The sequence below is a fragment of the Triticum urartu genome, chromosome 5 (genome assembly GCF_003073215.2).
Source record: "Triticum urartu cultivar G1812 chromosome 5, Tu2.1, whole genome shotgun sequence".
NCBI classification, from domain to species: Eukaryota; Viridiplantae; Streptophyta; class Magnoliopsida; order Poales; family Poaceae; genus Triticum; species Triticum urartu.
This window is the reverse complement of record NC_053026.1, coordinates 544,885,097-544,901,699: the sequence shown is the minus strand read 5'-3', so window position 1 is coordinate 544,901,699 and position 16,603 is coordinate 544,885,097.

Genomic DNA, 16,603 nt, shown 5'->3' with positions numbered 1-16,603 from the left:
TTCCTCACTGGTCTTCTTACAGTCGTTCAACCCCTGATAGAAATGAAAACATGGTTAAATCAACAAAGTGTAACAAAAATTCTGCTGCAATAGCAAACAAGCAACATATCTAGGAATGACTAGTCGGAGGATTTTAGCACCTTCAACTTTGAGCTAGGAGATGGTGTGGACTTTAAGTCTTGCAGTACTTCCCTCTCATCTATTAAACTATCATCAGACGAGTCTCCTTCACTGGTATCCTCCTCGTTAGGATGGTACTCAGCTTCAGATTCATCACAAGTATGCTTGGGCTTTCTTTTTTCACGTGAAATGACAGCTTTGTTTGCAAACAATGTTGATAATGTAGGTAGTCCAAGTGATTGCAGCCTTGCATTGTTCCTCATGAACTTTTTGAGGCGCGACACTTCCATAGGATGTAGTGGTCGTTCTAAGACGAGTACAGATGTAAACACGAATTACTATGTGCATAAGAGTAATAACAAATATTACTGTTTTTCTTGAGTTTGCATCAATACGGGAACCAAATCTACACTTGGAAGCACAAGGATCTTATTCGGCTATGTTTGGATGCACAATATTTAGAAAACCATAGTAGTAAGAAACCACAGTATTAGAACTTGTAGGCAAGAAATACAACACTATACAAATACTTTGGTATTCTTCAGTATTGGCAAAACCCAGAGGCGTTTGGCCATTGCAGTATTTACTAGAACCAGAAGCACTATCAATTTGTATATTGTATTAGAACCAGAAGCACTATCAATTTAAATCAAGCGCTATCAATTTGGCCAGAAGCACTAGCACCATAAAAATGTTTAGTGTGTATTTAAATCAAGCACTATCAATTTGGCCAGAACGAGAAGCACTATCGATTTGGCCATTGCAGTATTTACTAGAACCAGAACACTAGCAGTACAGTATTAGAACCAGAATCACAAACAAAAACAGAGAATATTAAAGGCATGGGAAGGGGTTATACCTGCTACTGCTGTCTTGCCTCCTCAGTGTTTCTTCCCTGCCGTCTTCTTCCCCATGGTTGGGGTTCTAGGGTTCGGTGGAGCGGAAGGTGAGGGGGGAGGGGGAGTCTTGGCCGATAGTTGGGTGGGGTGGTGACCTGCGGTGGATGCGGAAGAGGGAGTCTTGCTCGGCGGTGGAGGAGGTGACGACGTGTTCTAGGGTTCGGTGGAGGCGGATGGTGGGGAGGAGGGGGGTCTTTGCCGGCAGTGGGGGTGGGGTCGTGACCGGCCGTGGATGTGGAAGAGGGAGGACACTCGTGCTGGGCGGTGGAAGAGATGAAGCGGTGGCCGCCGGTGGAGTAGGTGACGGCATGTTCTAGGGTTCGATGGAGGCGGATGGTGGGGAGGAGGGGGTTCTTGGCCGGTAGTGGGGGTGGGGTCGTGACCGGCCGTGGATGTGGAAGAGGGAGGACAGTCGTGGCCGGCGGTGGAGGAGGTGAAGCGGTGGCCAGCGGTGGAGGAGGCGAAAGGGGAATGGGGAGCGGATTTGGCGAACTGTGGGGTAGGGGCGGGCGTGTGGTGGGGATTAAGTATTTCTTGCGTGTCATATTACTAACATGCCCTTCGGATGGCACCTGGTGGAAGAATGGTTCTGTGCAATTGTCAAGCACCTTGATGGGTCATTCGGTCAATTTACGATGGTGGACTTTTTGGCTTGGCGCCGTTGGAGCTAAAATTGTACATGTGCCCGGGTATTCTTGCCGCCAAATGATATTTAGAACATTACAAAGGATATATATATATATAGCACAAGCATTTTATTTGTTACTAGAATTGGTAAAGCATATGTTTCTTTACATGCTATTTATTAGCCAACTCCAATGAAGTTAGTTACCGACACGCCTTCTCAAATCGATCGCCATGACACCGGCATCCTCACCACACAAAAGGAGACATGTACAATCTTGGATCGTCGACTCCTATGGCCCGTGCCGAAAAAGAAGATGAGAATCGACTTGATTATGCCTTGGCACTTCAGAATGGTGTGACGACACCTTGCATACTTAGGAGGAACACAAAAAGGTGGTGAGGATACTGGGGTGTCCCAACACTTGAAGGCTGTAGTATGGAGAGGTGGTTGTCGCTGTGTCACCCACTGTGGTACCTTGATGTGGATGACTTGATCGCTGATTTTTTTGGCTTCCATAACGCACGTAGTCACGCAGATATCGCTAACCTCCTGTTTCTAAAAACACAATCGCTAACCTCTTCGTTTAGCCGCTTTTTGATCTAAACCGAAGCATGCAGCGGCAAGGGGCCTGCTGATCTATCCGAGTCTCCATCGCGCCGTCATCGAGAAGGGCAGAAGGGAAGGGGACGCCAGGACAGGCAGCCACTTGCCGCCAGACCGGACGCGCAGATGAGCGGCAACAACACGAGGAGATCCTTCTACCTGTTCTATGCTCGAGTCTCCACCTATCGCCGACAGGGCGAATTTCCCCAAGTTTCCAATCAGAAACTAGAAGAGGATTAAACGAGATCCTCCATGGCTGCATAGGTGCACAATTAATCCTTACTACTTTAGTTCATCTCTTGATCTTTAATTTGTTCAAATCTGTGCGGTTTGTGCCATTCAAAACTAAAAATAGTTGAGATTAATTAGGAATTATTTGATTGTCCAAAGATGCTTGTGTAGATATGAAGATAATTAGGATTGGTGTGTATCGTCGGCTACTATGGCCCACATCGAAAAAGAAGACGAGAATCGCTTGATCACGCCTTGGCGCTTCGGACTGGTGTGACGACACCTTGCATGACTTTCAAAAAATGATCAAAACCTAGACATAAAAGACTTTTGAAACAGCGAAAAGTTTTTTTAATTGACATTTTTTTGAATCGATGTTTTTTTTAAATTAGGAAAAAATTGAAATTCACAGAAATGTTGTTTTTTTTGAGAATTTTCAAAAATTTCATGGATATTTTTTTAGATTCATGAATATGTTTTGTATACATGATCATTTTTTCAAAATCAGGAACATGGTTTTATTTCCCAACAATTGTTTTCCAAATTGTAATTTTTTTATAATTTGCCAATTTTTTTGAAAAATTACCGACATTTTTTGAAACCACGAAAATTTTATGTTTTTTCGAACATTTTTTAAATCAGTAGACATTTTATGATTTCTCGACCATTTTTTCGAAACGTCGCAACTATTTAAAAAATTTCAATCTCGAATTAATTCAAAAAACAGAAAGAAGAAAAGAAAAGAAAAAAAATGAAATGAAAAAAAAACAGGGATGCCACGCCCCGCGGGCCGGCCCATGAAGACATACACAGGGATGAGGTGGGTGAGAAAAATGAGTGAGGAAAAACGTTGGTAGCAGGATTCGATCCCTGGCCTTTCGAGTGGGAGAAACAGCCTGTTGCCAATGCGCCACAGTTTGTATGTTGCCCATGCTGGGTCAAGAGAGAAGTTAAATACTTGGTGTGTTTCTCTCGGCTGCTCGCGCGCCTAACCAGACAAGGTGTCTGACTTGGTGCGTTGCTGTAGTTCAGCACAACACACATTCAGATATGCACAACACACATTCAGATACACATACTGTATGCACTGAAGAAACCACATAAGGGATTCAAATATACACACAAAAAAATTCTCCCAACAGAAATATTTAGATAACAACATCCACATCATGCAGGTTTTGCAAAGTGACACAACATCTTTCAGTAAAACAAAAGTGACACAACATCTTTCGATAAAAACGGAAGTGCACAAAATCTGACACAAAATCAACGTAAATCATCTACTCATCATCACTGTCAACATCCATCATGCCGCCTCCTTCGTCTTCGCTGCAATGCTCCATTCCTGTATCATCTTCATCTTCATTGCCAACTTCATACACTTCTGTGTTCTTTTCTTTCATCAAGCGTGCAATTACATCAGCTTCAAAAATAATGCCTTGCTAATTGTCTCTATGCAAAGGCATCTCAGATGTATGTTCAGAAACCAACGTTCTCGTACCCTCCTCATCACAACACTCCTCCTCTTGATATGCAGGACCAGTAAAAGGTGCACCCTCAGTTTCACTAATATTAAAGACATGCCTATGGTCAAATGTTTGCACAATTTGCTAATTTTTCCCATACTTTGTGTCTGGCAAATAAAAGATTTTTCTTGCCTGAGTAGCCAGAATAAGAGAATCATCCTTGTACCATAAACTTTCAACATTGATGCTTTTGAAAAACCGGTCATTTTTTAGCTCCTTCTTCCTTCCATCAAGTTTAAACCAGTCACATTTAAACAAAATAACTGACCTGCCGTCCAAGTTATCGTTGGAGTTATAGTCCGACTGGATGATCTCTTTCAAGGTTCCATAAAAATCTATGACCTTACTGGCATGTTCACCTTCGGCCATGACTCCACTGTTCTGTGTTCTCTTGTTGCTATCACGGTCAACAGTGATATATCTAATACCATTCACTATGCATGATGAGTATTTTCTGACTCTCCGATCTGGTTCACATGCCAAGGAAAAGAGATCTTCATCTATTTCTTCGATGTGTTCATCCCGCAACCTCATGATCTACAACACACAAGTTCATACATTAGAAACTGTAGTGAAGTCTAACAACCAAATATTATAACTAGATGTGAATGAAAACTAACATAGTTCTTGAACCATGTCTGGAATTCTTTCTGAAGCTCTTTATCAATGTTTGGCACCCGTTTTCTTTTTAACTCATCTCTGAACATTCTGTAAAATAGGATAAAACATATTAGTCAATAGAATACATGTGTACCACAAAAATGCAACATATGCAAGTTTAGAAGTGGGAACATACTCGATATATTTCTGAGCTTGACCACAATTGTTCAACACATACCACATCATTTGATCAAATTCTTTTTTCTCATATACATATTGATATTCATATCCTGAAGTAAAATTTACTCCATGTCCAAAAACGTCAACACCATAGGCTTCTTCATCTGAATAACCTACATTTCTTGGTTTCTGATAAGATATGGTTTCGAAATCATCCATGTACTTGGAGCAAAATGTCAGGCATTCATCGGCAATATATGCCTCAGCAATTGAACCTTCTGGTCTTGCCCTATTCCTCACATACCTCTTTAAAGTATACAACCTCCTTTCAACTGGGTACATCCACCCATATTGTACGGGACCTCGGAGTAATGCCTCTTCAGGTAAATGTACGGCAAGGTGCACCATCACATCAAAGAAAGCAGGAGGGAAAAATTTCTCAAGCTTGCACAAAATTATAGGGATTTCTTTCTTCATTTCAGCCAACACATCCCTGTTAAGAGTTTTGCTGCACAGTTCCTTGAAATACTTGCCCAACTCAGCTATTGCTTCATATATATCACTATCCAAAAATCCTCTCATGCTAGCAGGTAAGATTCTTTGCAAAAGAATGTGACAATCATGTGTTTTTAGGCCTTGGACCTTGGTTCCATCAGCACTTGTACATCTGGATATGTTGGAAGCAAACCCATATGGAAACTTTAACTCCCGTAAAAATTGACAAAATGCAACCACTTGTTCTTTAGACAAGGTATACCGGGCCCGAGGCATCTCATATGAGTTTCCATCCTTCCTCAAATGCAACTCCTCTTTAATTTTCAAATCTTGGAGATCAAGCCTAGCATTAAGTGTGTCCTTCGTCTTCCCCTCCATGTTGAGAATTGTCCCAATGAGGTTTTCACAAATGTTTTTCTTGATATGCATGACATCAAGATTATGTCTCAGCTTCAATTTATCCCAATAATCCAAATCCCACAAACAAACCCTCTGACTCCAAATTGGCACATGAGCCTTCTTGCTGTGCCCAAGTCAGAACGCTTTCTTTTCCTGCTTTCTTCTTGTCGCCCAGGTCTAACCTTCTCCAATTCTGCTTGTAGCTCTTCCTTTGAGAATTTACCTGGCTCAACATTGCGTTCATGAAGACCAACAAATTCATTGTTTCTTCGCAAACGATGTCCCTTTGGAAGGAAACGATAATGCCCAATATACCCAATTTTGTGCCTTAGGCCGTAGGAAGAGGGTGTTTGTCACAATGAGTACATGCATCATAGCCTCTTGTGGTACGCCCTGAAAGAGTGCTCAGAGCTGGGTAATCATGAATGCACCATAGAACTGCAGCATGAAGATCAAACATTTTTCCTTCACGAGCATCATATGTACGCACACCCTTCCAAAGCTCAAGTAAATCTTCTACAAGTGGCTGTAGGAAGACATCAAAGTGCTTGCCAGGTGATTTAGGACCTGGAATTAATAGAGCCATCATGAAATTTGACTGATCCATGCATGCCCAAGGTGGAAGGTTGTATGGCACAACAAATACAGGCCACATACTATAGATTGTGTTAAAGTTTCCGAAAGGATTGAACCCATCAGTGGCAATGCCAAGCCTCATGTTTCTGGCATCTTCTGCAAATTTTGGATATTTTTCATCAAAATCTTGCCACGCATCACCATCAGCTGGATGGCTCATTTCCTTCTCACTGGGTTGCCTCTTTACCTTGTGCCACTGTGCTTCTTCTGATGCTTTTTTGGAAAGAAACATCCTCTTCTGCCTAGGCACCAATGGAAAATGCCTCAGAACTTTCTGTGGTATCTTCTTTCTAGCAGGGTCTTTCCACCTTGACATGCCACAAACTAGGCAGTTGTCATGCTTGGCATATTGCTTTCTGAACAAAACACAATTATTGATGCACACATGTATAGACTCATACCCAAGGCCTAATTCCTTTAGAAGATTCTTTGCTTCATAATAATATTTTGGGAGTGTATTGGGTTGAGGGAATGCTTCAGTCAATAGCTTCAAAATGTCAGTAAATGCACTATTTGTGATCCTATGGCATGACTTCAAATGAAGAAGATTCACCACAAATGAGAACCTTGAAAACTTGGTACAACCATGATAAAGGTGCCGCTTTGCCTCTTTCCTCACATTCTTCAGAAAGGACTCAGTCTCAGAAGGATTTGCATCATTGTTACCGTCTTCATTTTCAGTTTCCTTCTGATCTTGTTCTACAGCTGTGCGTAGGTCGCCAAACATCTCTTCAAATCGGTCAGCACCATTGTTACCATCCTCAGAGTCATGCACATCAACAGGGTGCTCAATAACATCTGCATTGAAGTCTTCTCGATGATATATCCAGCGAGTATATGTAATTTCCATGCCATGCGTCAATATGTGCTTGTTCACAATAGCTTGATGCCAGTATTTGTGATTAAGGCATTCTCTACATGGGCATAGTATTTCTTCATCCTCGCTGAATTTTGCTTGAATTAAGTTCATAAACTCTTTGACACCATTGACGTACTCTCGAGAGAACAGTGTGCCACGAATCCAAGATCTATCCATCTGCATTATAGAAAAAAGACCAACTTAATCAAAGGTAAATAATCAATGAGGAAACATGTTTACTAGCAGTTCCCAGGAAACATGCTCTACAAAACATCAATTCACAGTAAGATACATGACCTACAAAAACAACTTGCACAGAGGAGGACAAGCAAGTTCACTTACTGTTACATAATGTACAAAATCACAACACAAACGTATAGTAAAATTTACATGTTTATGAGTCTAGTACCAGGTGCATCACTTGCATAAAGTTATATAAAAGCGCATACTCCAGTAGGCAGCAGCTCGGAAGAACATGGACTGATGCAAAAATGTCAAGCCACTATGGAGGGAGATGCAATTGGAGCAAAATAAGAATTCAGCTTCTGGATGAGCAGGGGCCGAAGGAGCTAGTTACCAAAATTCTAGTGCTACCTGACGAAAAGAAAATTAAGTGCATCACGATGCTTTGGATGTGGTGTGACACGAGAAATAAAACGAACGCAGGCGAGCCGCTGAGAAATACCACAACTGTAATCATGCGAGTTAAGAGTGTAGTATAGGATATTATGTTGGTTGAGGAAAAGAAGGATACTACTATGCTACTACAGGACAGATGGATTCCTCTAGGATATGATGTACTGAAGGTTAATATTGATTTGGCAATAAATGGGATCCTCTTCAAGGATATTAAATATTTTGCTTGTTTAAAATTTAATTTCTTTCGCATTTCATATTGCCCGAGGGTATGTAATAAAGTCGCAGATGTCCTTGCGATGTATGGTGCAGTGTCAGGTTAATGGAATGAATATGGCTAAAAAAAAGAACAAACTGTAGGTGTATTTCTGAAGCATACTCCAGTAGGTGTATTTCTGAAACTTCACAATCTCTCCATCTTACATGTAGATACGACTAACTGCCTGGTAGTATTATTACGAGCTACGACACAGTCGCTCCATCTTACATGTAGATTAGTTCAAACCGATAAACTTTAATACGTATTGGCTAGTCTGTACTAACACACAATATTGGTGATCTGTGAGAAACTGAGAACATGGTGACTGCAAAGTACATTTCCTATTCTACAGTCTATCAACACCACTGGAATCAGCAAGAGGAATTTGTTTTTGAACGACACCACTCGAATTTGCAGTACCCAAAAAGACATTCGGCTCAATAAATCAACTAGTACAATGGAATAACAATACCAAGGAGAAAACCATCTTATTTCTCTCTGTACGCTCAAGCATTCAGAAACAGATCAAAGTCAGATTTTAATCTGAGACGTACCTACCTTGGCCGATGTTGAGGCAGGGCAACGAGGAGTGACTGTTGCAGAAACGGCGACCGGTGGTTGACTCCTACGCACAAGACAATTGGTGGGTGGCGGTTGGTGATTGGCTCGTCAGCGCTGGCGGCGACTTGGACAGGATCAGGAAGATGGCGCCCACACTCCCAACTCGCCGGATCTAAGAACCCTCGCCCGGGCAGTCGGCGGCGGCGCTGGCCGCACCGACAGCCGAGGGGGCAGTCGGCGGCGGCGCTGGCGGCACCGAGGGCCGAGGGGATTGAGCGGTGGTTTTCTTTTCGTTCTTCTGGTCTCAGGCTAATCGAGGAATATACACGAATTATTATTTTTAATCCTATTGTATTATCCAACTTACATGTGGGCCACACAAGGCGATGCACACCACATTAGTGTAAGTGGTAATCCATGACGGTCTGACTTATATATATAAAATAAAAACTAAGCCCGATCTGGCCCAATTGTTCAATCCCTCACGATTTGCGTGACAGTTTCGGTCGGGACGTCATTACTGGGATGCCCAACGCAGGCCCATCCATGGCTCACTGATCGGTGACAGTTTCCGTGACGGCAAAGTGAGGACCGTCACAGACTGTGACGAATTACAGGACCGTCACCCATAAACCGTTACAGATAAACATGTTTCTTGTAGTGAAGGTGGTATCATGCTGGTGGACAATCATGGAACAAGCCGTGCTATCCGAGATCCATGAGACGCAAACACAGACAACATCTATAGAGGCCATTGATATAGGGATCGTAACCCTGTTCCATGATGCGGCTCCCCCGGTACCACATGAAGAATAGTGGATCATGAAGAATGTGGTATTCGAGGATAAGGATTTGCCTTTCAAGAAGAGAAAATGGGTTGCCTTTGCTTTTACTAACAACAACGAAATTGTCCCACTGCAGCCGATCCTGACTAGTGCTTCTCCAACTCTGAGGATTTCTAACAAATATAGTCCACCTCCTCTGCCAACATCGATTCATGGATGAGGAGATTCCGTTCAAGATGAGGAAAGCAAATGTGCTTGAAGTAATCAACATTAGCGATGATGATGGTGTCGTCCCAGTCCCACCTACCCTGATCTTAGGGACTATTCTCAAGAAGAAGTGGCCACGGGAGGAAAACACGGTTGTGGTTGTGGTCCTCCTCATGGTAGTGGATGTGGACGCGGACGCGGACGCCAAACAAGCTCTACAAGTAAGTCGGCCCATGCTACTTCGTCCTCACAAGGAAAGCGGTGTCGGCTAATAGCACCCTCACTACAGGAAAAAAATTGTAAGTCGTGTACCTAATACACTCGGCTTATGCCGATTGAAACTCGGTTTATATATAAGCGGGGTAAAACTCCTGGCTTATAGTACATGGCTTACAATGGACTGGCTTATCAGGTATAAGCTGGATGCCATGACAAAAACACTCGGTTTATATATAAGCCGAGTGTTTATAGGTGGCACTCGGTTTAATAAAGTAACATAACGACAGCCGGACGTTAATGGCCACGTGTCGCCATCTCTATAAGCCGAGGGCGGAGGTGAGCAACACAATTTATACATACACCGAGGGCCAAGATGAGCAGCCCGGTTTATACATAAGAGGGCCATCCTGTCGGCTTATATTTGACAGGGCCATGGCATATATGCCTATAAGCTGGGTGCTAGATCCCTGAGATACTCGGCTTATAGCTCGGATAGCATATTATTTTTTTGGCTTCAGGGGGCAGCAGCAACAACATTTAAATATATATGTCCAGCAATACATATCTAACAAATATGTCTAGCGAAGGTTCACATCAACAATATATTACAACTTGACAACATAACAAACTGACCATTAGTTCAACGTCCATGCATGCATGCATATGTTCACAAACGAACGGACTATGAGTTCCAAGTCACACATGCATACATATCCAACGAAGGTTCACAACAACATCTATACATACGCAACAAGAGTTCACAAACAAAAGCATGACTTCCAAGTTCACACTAAGCATGAACCTAAAAGATGCAATGAGCTTCCACCACAGCATGTATGCCCACCGTCAATGGCATCTGCGATGCAACCTGTAAGTCCATTACCACACGCATGAATTTCTAAAGTTAAGTTGCAAACGATCGATAAGGGACAAGAGTCAACAAGCATCAACATATTAGAATTCACACAGATACTGGAAGATTCACAACAAGTTCTATCTTGAAGCCCTCGATCTAGCACACAAAAATATACAATGCATCGACTTCACATTTTGCCCAGTGTTTGAGGTCAATTAATATAGAACTACCAAAAGCTGAATCGATCATCGAGAGGAACTGAGTAACAAATGACCAGGCTGCCATCACCACACAAAAATATGTATTATCAGATTTTGGTGGTTACAAAAATAAGCCATCACAAATTTATGAAAAGGACAAGCACATCAATTTAGATATATGTTATGTAACTAGGTCTGAGGCATCCAACACATGAACTAGAATCAGCATGTACGACAGCAAGTGGTAGGGTAGAAAATTTCTACCTGTACTAAACATACACTAGACATCCAGCTTTCCGTTCCTTGCAACTAAAGTCTCAAAATGTACAATTTCTTCAAATATTAGCAGTGCAAAGTCACAACTCTTTAAATAATGATTGAGTGCCCAGCACAACATACCATTGAGTTGATTTGGCCTCATCGAGGCCTTGCACTGCAGCCAATGTTTCAGTAACTCCTCATCTCCTAAAAACTTCTGTCTTTTTCCGTGAACACCTACTACACCTACATGAGGAAACAATCAATTATTTCACTTGGCTGTAGCAAAAGTGGTGAATATACAGAACTACAATTACCCTTGCATAAGCTGAACCGGTCATGAAGAAAAAACGAGTAACAAATGACCACGCAGCCAACGCCACATAAAACATATGTATTATCAGATTCTGGTACTTACAAGAATAGCCCGTAAACAAATTTATGAAAAAGACTAGTGTTGACACCAGATTTTGACACGGCCAAGAACTTAATTAACATGGCCTCAAATGGAGAAGTGCTCAAAGTGAGAAAGTTCCGTATCGTCAAAAGGAGAAATTTTCATATTTGGGCCATAGCAATCCGGTCTCATCTCTAAGGCCGAAGTTGTGTTTGAAGTACTCAGATTTTATATTCAGAATACCATTCAGCTGATTACACCCCCAAGATGGACACATATGAGAAATGTTTCTACACGGATTGTCTTTGTCTCGTCGAGATGATCGATTTCGATATAAAAAAACGTCTAAATCAGAGCTTGTATGCAAAAGTTATTGCCAAAATGGTGTGCTGCATAAGTTTGCCCCGGAAGTTCCGGGCAAAACTTCCGGGGAGGTTCCGGGCTAAACCGAAAGTTTGCATGCGGTGCGCCCCGAAGACTGGAATTTTAACATTGTTTGCATATTTGCGGGGCCGATTTCGACATCAAGATGACCTCGGATGAAAAAGTCATCAACTGAAGAGTTTTTATCCATTGCAAGATCTACAACTTTGCTTTTGGACCATCGTCATCCGAAGTAGTATGCGGCCTGCTGATTAAGTGCGAGAGGGCTACTTGATATAATTTCAGCCCGGAAGTTCCGAGCCAGACCGGAAGTTCCGGCCCTCGTAGTCCGAGTTAGGGTAACTTTTGATGATTTGGACGTGATTTGAGTCCTTTTCTTGTACGGGAAGTCCAGGAGCCTCATATATATGTAAGGGGTGACGGCCAATTGAACAACATACAATCGACAAATCAATCTATCATCTTTTACCTTTACTTTTATCTTCTCCCTTGTTCTTCTTCTTCCTCATTCTTTGTTCGTTCTTCGTCTGCAGGGCGGCGAACCTCGAGACCCTTGGGGCGGTCAGGCCGACCTAGGGCAGCCCATAGCCGCCGCGCGCCCTGACGGGGTCCCTCCCAGGCATGTGGTGTTTCGGGTGTACAAAAGCGCCCGCCGGATTGTCTTGCGTACCGCGCTTCCGGTGGGTCTCGTTCGACGTGAGCTGCGGTGCATCACCCCCGGCGTCGAGGGTACACGGTGACGTGTTCGTGTGCGAACACACTTTTTGGCGACTCCGCTGGGGACGAAGCTTTGAACGGTCTCCAGCCCGTTCTTGCTATGAAGAGATCGTCATCAAGTTGCTGCAATATACAAAGGTAATATGAATACTCAATTCCCCTTTGTAGATGCAAAAAAATCCATATGTCGATCTCTTCAACGTGAGCTGCGGTGCATCACCCCCGGCGTCGAGGGTACACGGTGACGTGTTCGTGTGCGAACACACTTTTTGGCGACTCCGCTGGGGACGAAGCTTTGAACGGTCTCCAGCCCGTTCTTGCTATGAAGAGATCGTCATCAAGTTGCTGCAATATACAAAGGTAATATGAATACTCAATTCCCCTTTGTAGATGCAAAAAAATCCATATGTCGATCTCTTCGACGTGAGCTGCGGTGCATCACCCCGGCGTCGAGGGTACACGGTGACGTGTTCGTGTGCGAACACACTTTTTGGCGACTCCGCTGGGGACGAAGCTTTGAACGGTCTCCAGCCCGTTCTTGATATGAAGAGATCGTCATCAAGTTGCTGCAATATACAAAGGTAATATGAATACTCAATTCCCCTTTGTAGACGCAAAAAAATCCATATGTTGTTGTCGGATCACCTAATGAGCATAATGTATCGGCTAACCCTAATTTTATCAATCATGCATCTAATTATGCACAAGGGCCGATGCAAAGCAATTTTCATGCTTCAAATTCTTATGATTTTAGCAACGTACAACATATCTATCCAAACTCTCATGCATCGGCAACCCCACAAATCCATATGTCGATGAACAACATGATGGGTTTGGTTAATCAATTTGAAACACCTCGTGTTAAAATTTCCAATAGCATACAAGAAAGTGTTTCACCTTTTTATTCATCGGCAACTAATTTGCAATATGTGAATCCAACCTTGCCGATGGATGGGAGAATTGGCCATGCTACTACTAGTTATTCGGCCAGTTACTCTCAACCATCATATGCTACACCTCATGTTAGTAATTTGTCAGCATCGTATACAACTGTAGATGCTCAAAATTCGGCTTCACACCTTTCAGGTCATAGCCGAATAAATGTAAATTTTACAGGGGCGGTTGTGCCAAATATTATAGAAGATGAGGTAGTGGTGGCTGCATTGAAGAGTTTAGCCCAGAATAAGAGGATTAGTGCTATTTGCCTTGAACAACATGAAAAAGGGTTATTTCCTGATTGTGCCGCAATAAAAGCTAGATTTTTGCAAGAAGACGAATCTTTGCCAATTGATAAAATTGGTGAGCAAAAATATGGTTTTACAACAATGCATATGCCTTCACCTAGTACTACATCATATTATACACCTCCTACACTACTGCTTAAAGCCAATTTCGGCAACACCCGTGTGTCATTGTCGAAAGAATCTACAAACGCCGGGGGGCAATCGTATCCGGAGTGGGCTGAAATTGAGAAAAAGCTTAAAGCCAACTTTGCCGCTTGCCGCCAGAAACAAATAGAAAAAGAATTGGCTCAGATAAAAGAAGCATTGCAAATGGGTAGTATCAATGAAAAGAAGGATGATTCGGAACTTGAAAGTGCTTTGGTTGAAAAAGCCGAATCAAGTAGTATATATTCCGAATCCATCAAATCCAAAGAGGCAAGTATTATTGAGAAAGGGCATGGCAAGCATACAAAATAACCATGCTTGATTTTTCTGAAGTTAATGGAACCTACTTCCTGCCCTATGAGTTTCATGCCATAGAAATTGACAAGCTTCAAGGACAAGAACAAGTAGCCGAACAAAGTTCGATTGAGAAAGATCTTCAAATTTATGATGCACGAAATCAAGAAGAAAATTGTGACATGGTGTTGGGAAGTCATCCAGAAGCAAAGCACAATATTATTCATCATATGCAACCATCATGCTCTCCCAACATATTTGAAGAGGTATGTCTAGCAAGGAATTTACCTATTTTCAGATTTGGTCACAACTTTATTGTTGATGCATCTATTAGAAAAATTCTAGTAAGTAATTTTCAAAGACCAATGAAGAAGGGCAATTTACTTGTTAGCAATAAAATTGTTACTAAGCATATCGGTCAATATATTGTACCATTCAAAGAGACCGATAGTGACTTATTACTGCAGCCAAAGCTTTTCCCATTGCTTTATTTAAAGTTCATATCTAATTGGGTAGCTTTGCTTGCTTCATACTTGGCTTACGCATGGTCTCAATTGATACATGTATGTTCTAACTACTTTGATCTCAGAAATTTAAAGCCAAGGTTAAAATCTTTTGGGAAAACCGATGCTAGTATAGTTTCTTATTTAAGGACATCGGAAAAAGAATGCGAAAGAGAATTCATAGCCGAATGGGAAGATGCTAAATCTGAACCATTCATTTGCTTAACTCGAAGGCCGTTCTCACAACAAGATCGGCTAGAAAACAAAAGGTATACCTTTGATTCAAACATGTGTGATCAAATCTTTGATTTGTTGTTGAAAAATAATTACATTAGAATTCTTGATCACCATGTCAAGCCATCTATCCAAGGATGAATGTATTGTAAGTTGCACAATTCGTCCAAGCATAATTTTGAGGACTGCCACATGTTTCGACAAATAGTTAAATCGGCCATTGAAAAAGGACGACTGAAATTTGTTGAAACACCAAAGGATGACCAGTCTATTTCGATTGGTCTTGATGGCAAAAAGTTTTTGCATCGGCTACTTGAAGCCAATCCATCTAAAGAGAAGGTAAAAACTGCAGGTGATGGGATCAAGCTTTCAAATAAAGAAGTTGTTGAAGATCACAATGAACATGAACTTGAGGGTGAGAATTCCATCGAAGCTACAATGAAGACACTAAGGACTAGGGGGTCAACAAGGAAATCCAATGATCGATGAAAGCAAACCAAAAGAAAACAAAGGATGAAATAAACGCGAGTGTAAGAGATCAAAAATCACCTTCGCTGAACTATTGGATAAATATCAAAAGAAGAGTGAAGAGAAGAATGCGTATCGGCCAAATCATGTAAAGAAACCAAGATCACCCCCAAGGCGCAAATGTGAGGATCGGTATTGGCAAAGTGGGAATTTTAATGCAACATATTCATATCCTTATTTTGGGCCCCCAATGCCAATGTCGTGGATGCCTCCCTATGCTCATGTAGTTCCATATCCATCATGGGACAGGTATGATACAAGGGCACATTCTCCATCTTATTTAGACCATCTCATCAATATTATGCAGCTCCGAGAAGATCAACACTTGAACAATCACATGTTAAAGACCATTTCAATCGTAAGGAATCGGTCTAGAGCTCAAGGAAGAAGAAAGAGGTGGTCAAGCAAATTTATCGTGTTAAAAGTGATGGTCGCAAGAGTGCAACTTCAGATTTGATCTCAAATGAAAAAGAGCCAATTAAAGCGGATCATGAAGAATAGTGGATCATGAAGAATGTGGTCTTCGAGGGTAAGGATTTGCCTTTCAAGAAGAGAAAATGGGTTGCCTTTTCTTTTTCTAACAACAACGAAATTGTCCCGCTGCAACCGATCCTGACTAGTGCTTCTCCAACTCCGAGGATTTCTAACAAATATAGTCCATCTCCTCCGCCAACATCGATTCGTGGATGAGGAAAGCAAATGTGCTTGAAGTAATCAACATTAGCGATGATGATGGTGTCGTCCTAGTCCCACTTACCTAGATCTTAGGGACTATTCTCAAGAATAAGTGGCCACGGGAGGAAAACGCGGTCGTGGTTGTGGTCCTCCTCATGGTAGTGGATGTGGACGTGGACGCCAAAAAAGCTCTGCAAGTAAGTCGGCCCATGCTACTTCGTCCTCACAAGGAAACCAGTTTCGGCTAATAGCACCCTCTTCTCCAGTGCCTAACAAGTGCTTGTTCACAGTGTCACCACTTTTCAAGTGGCTAGTGGGCATGTCCT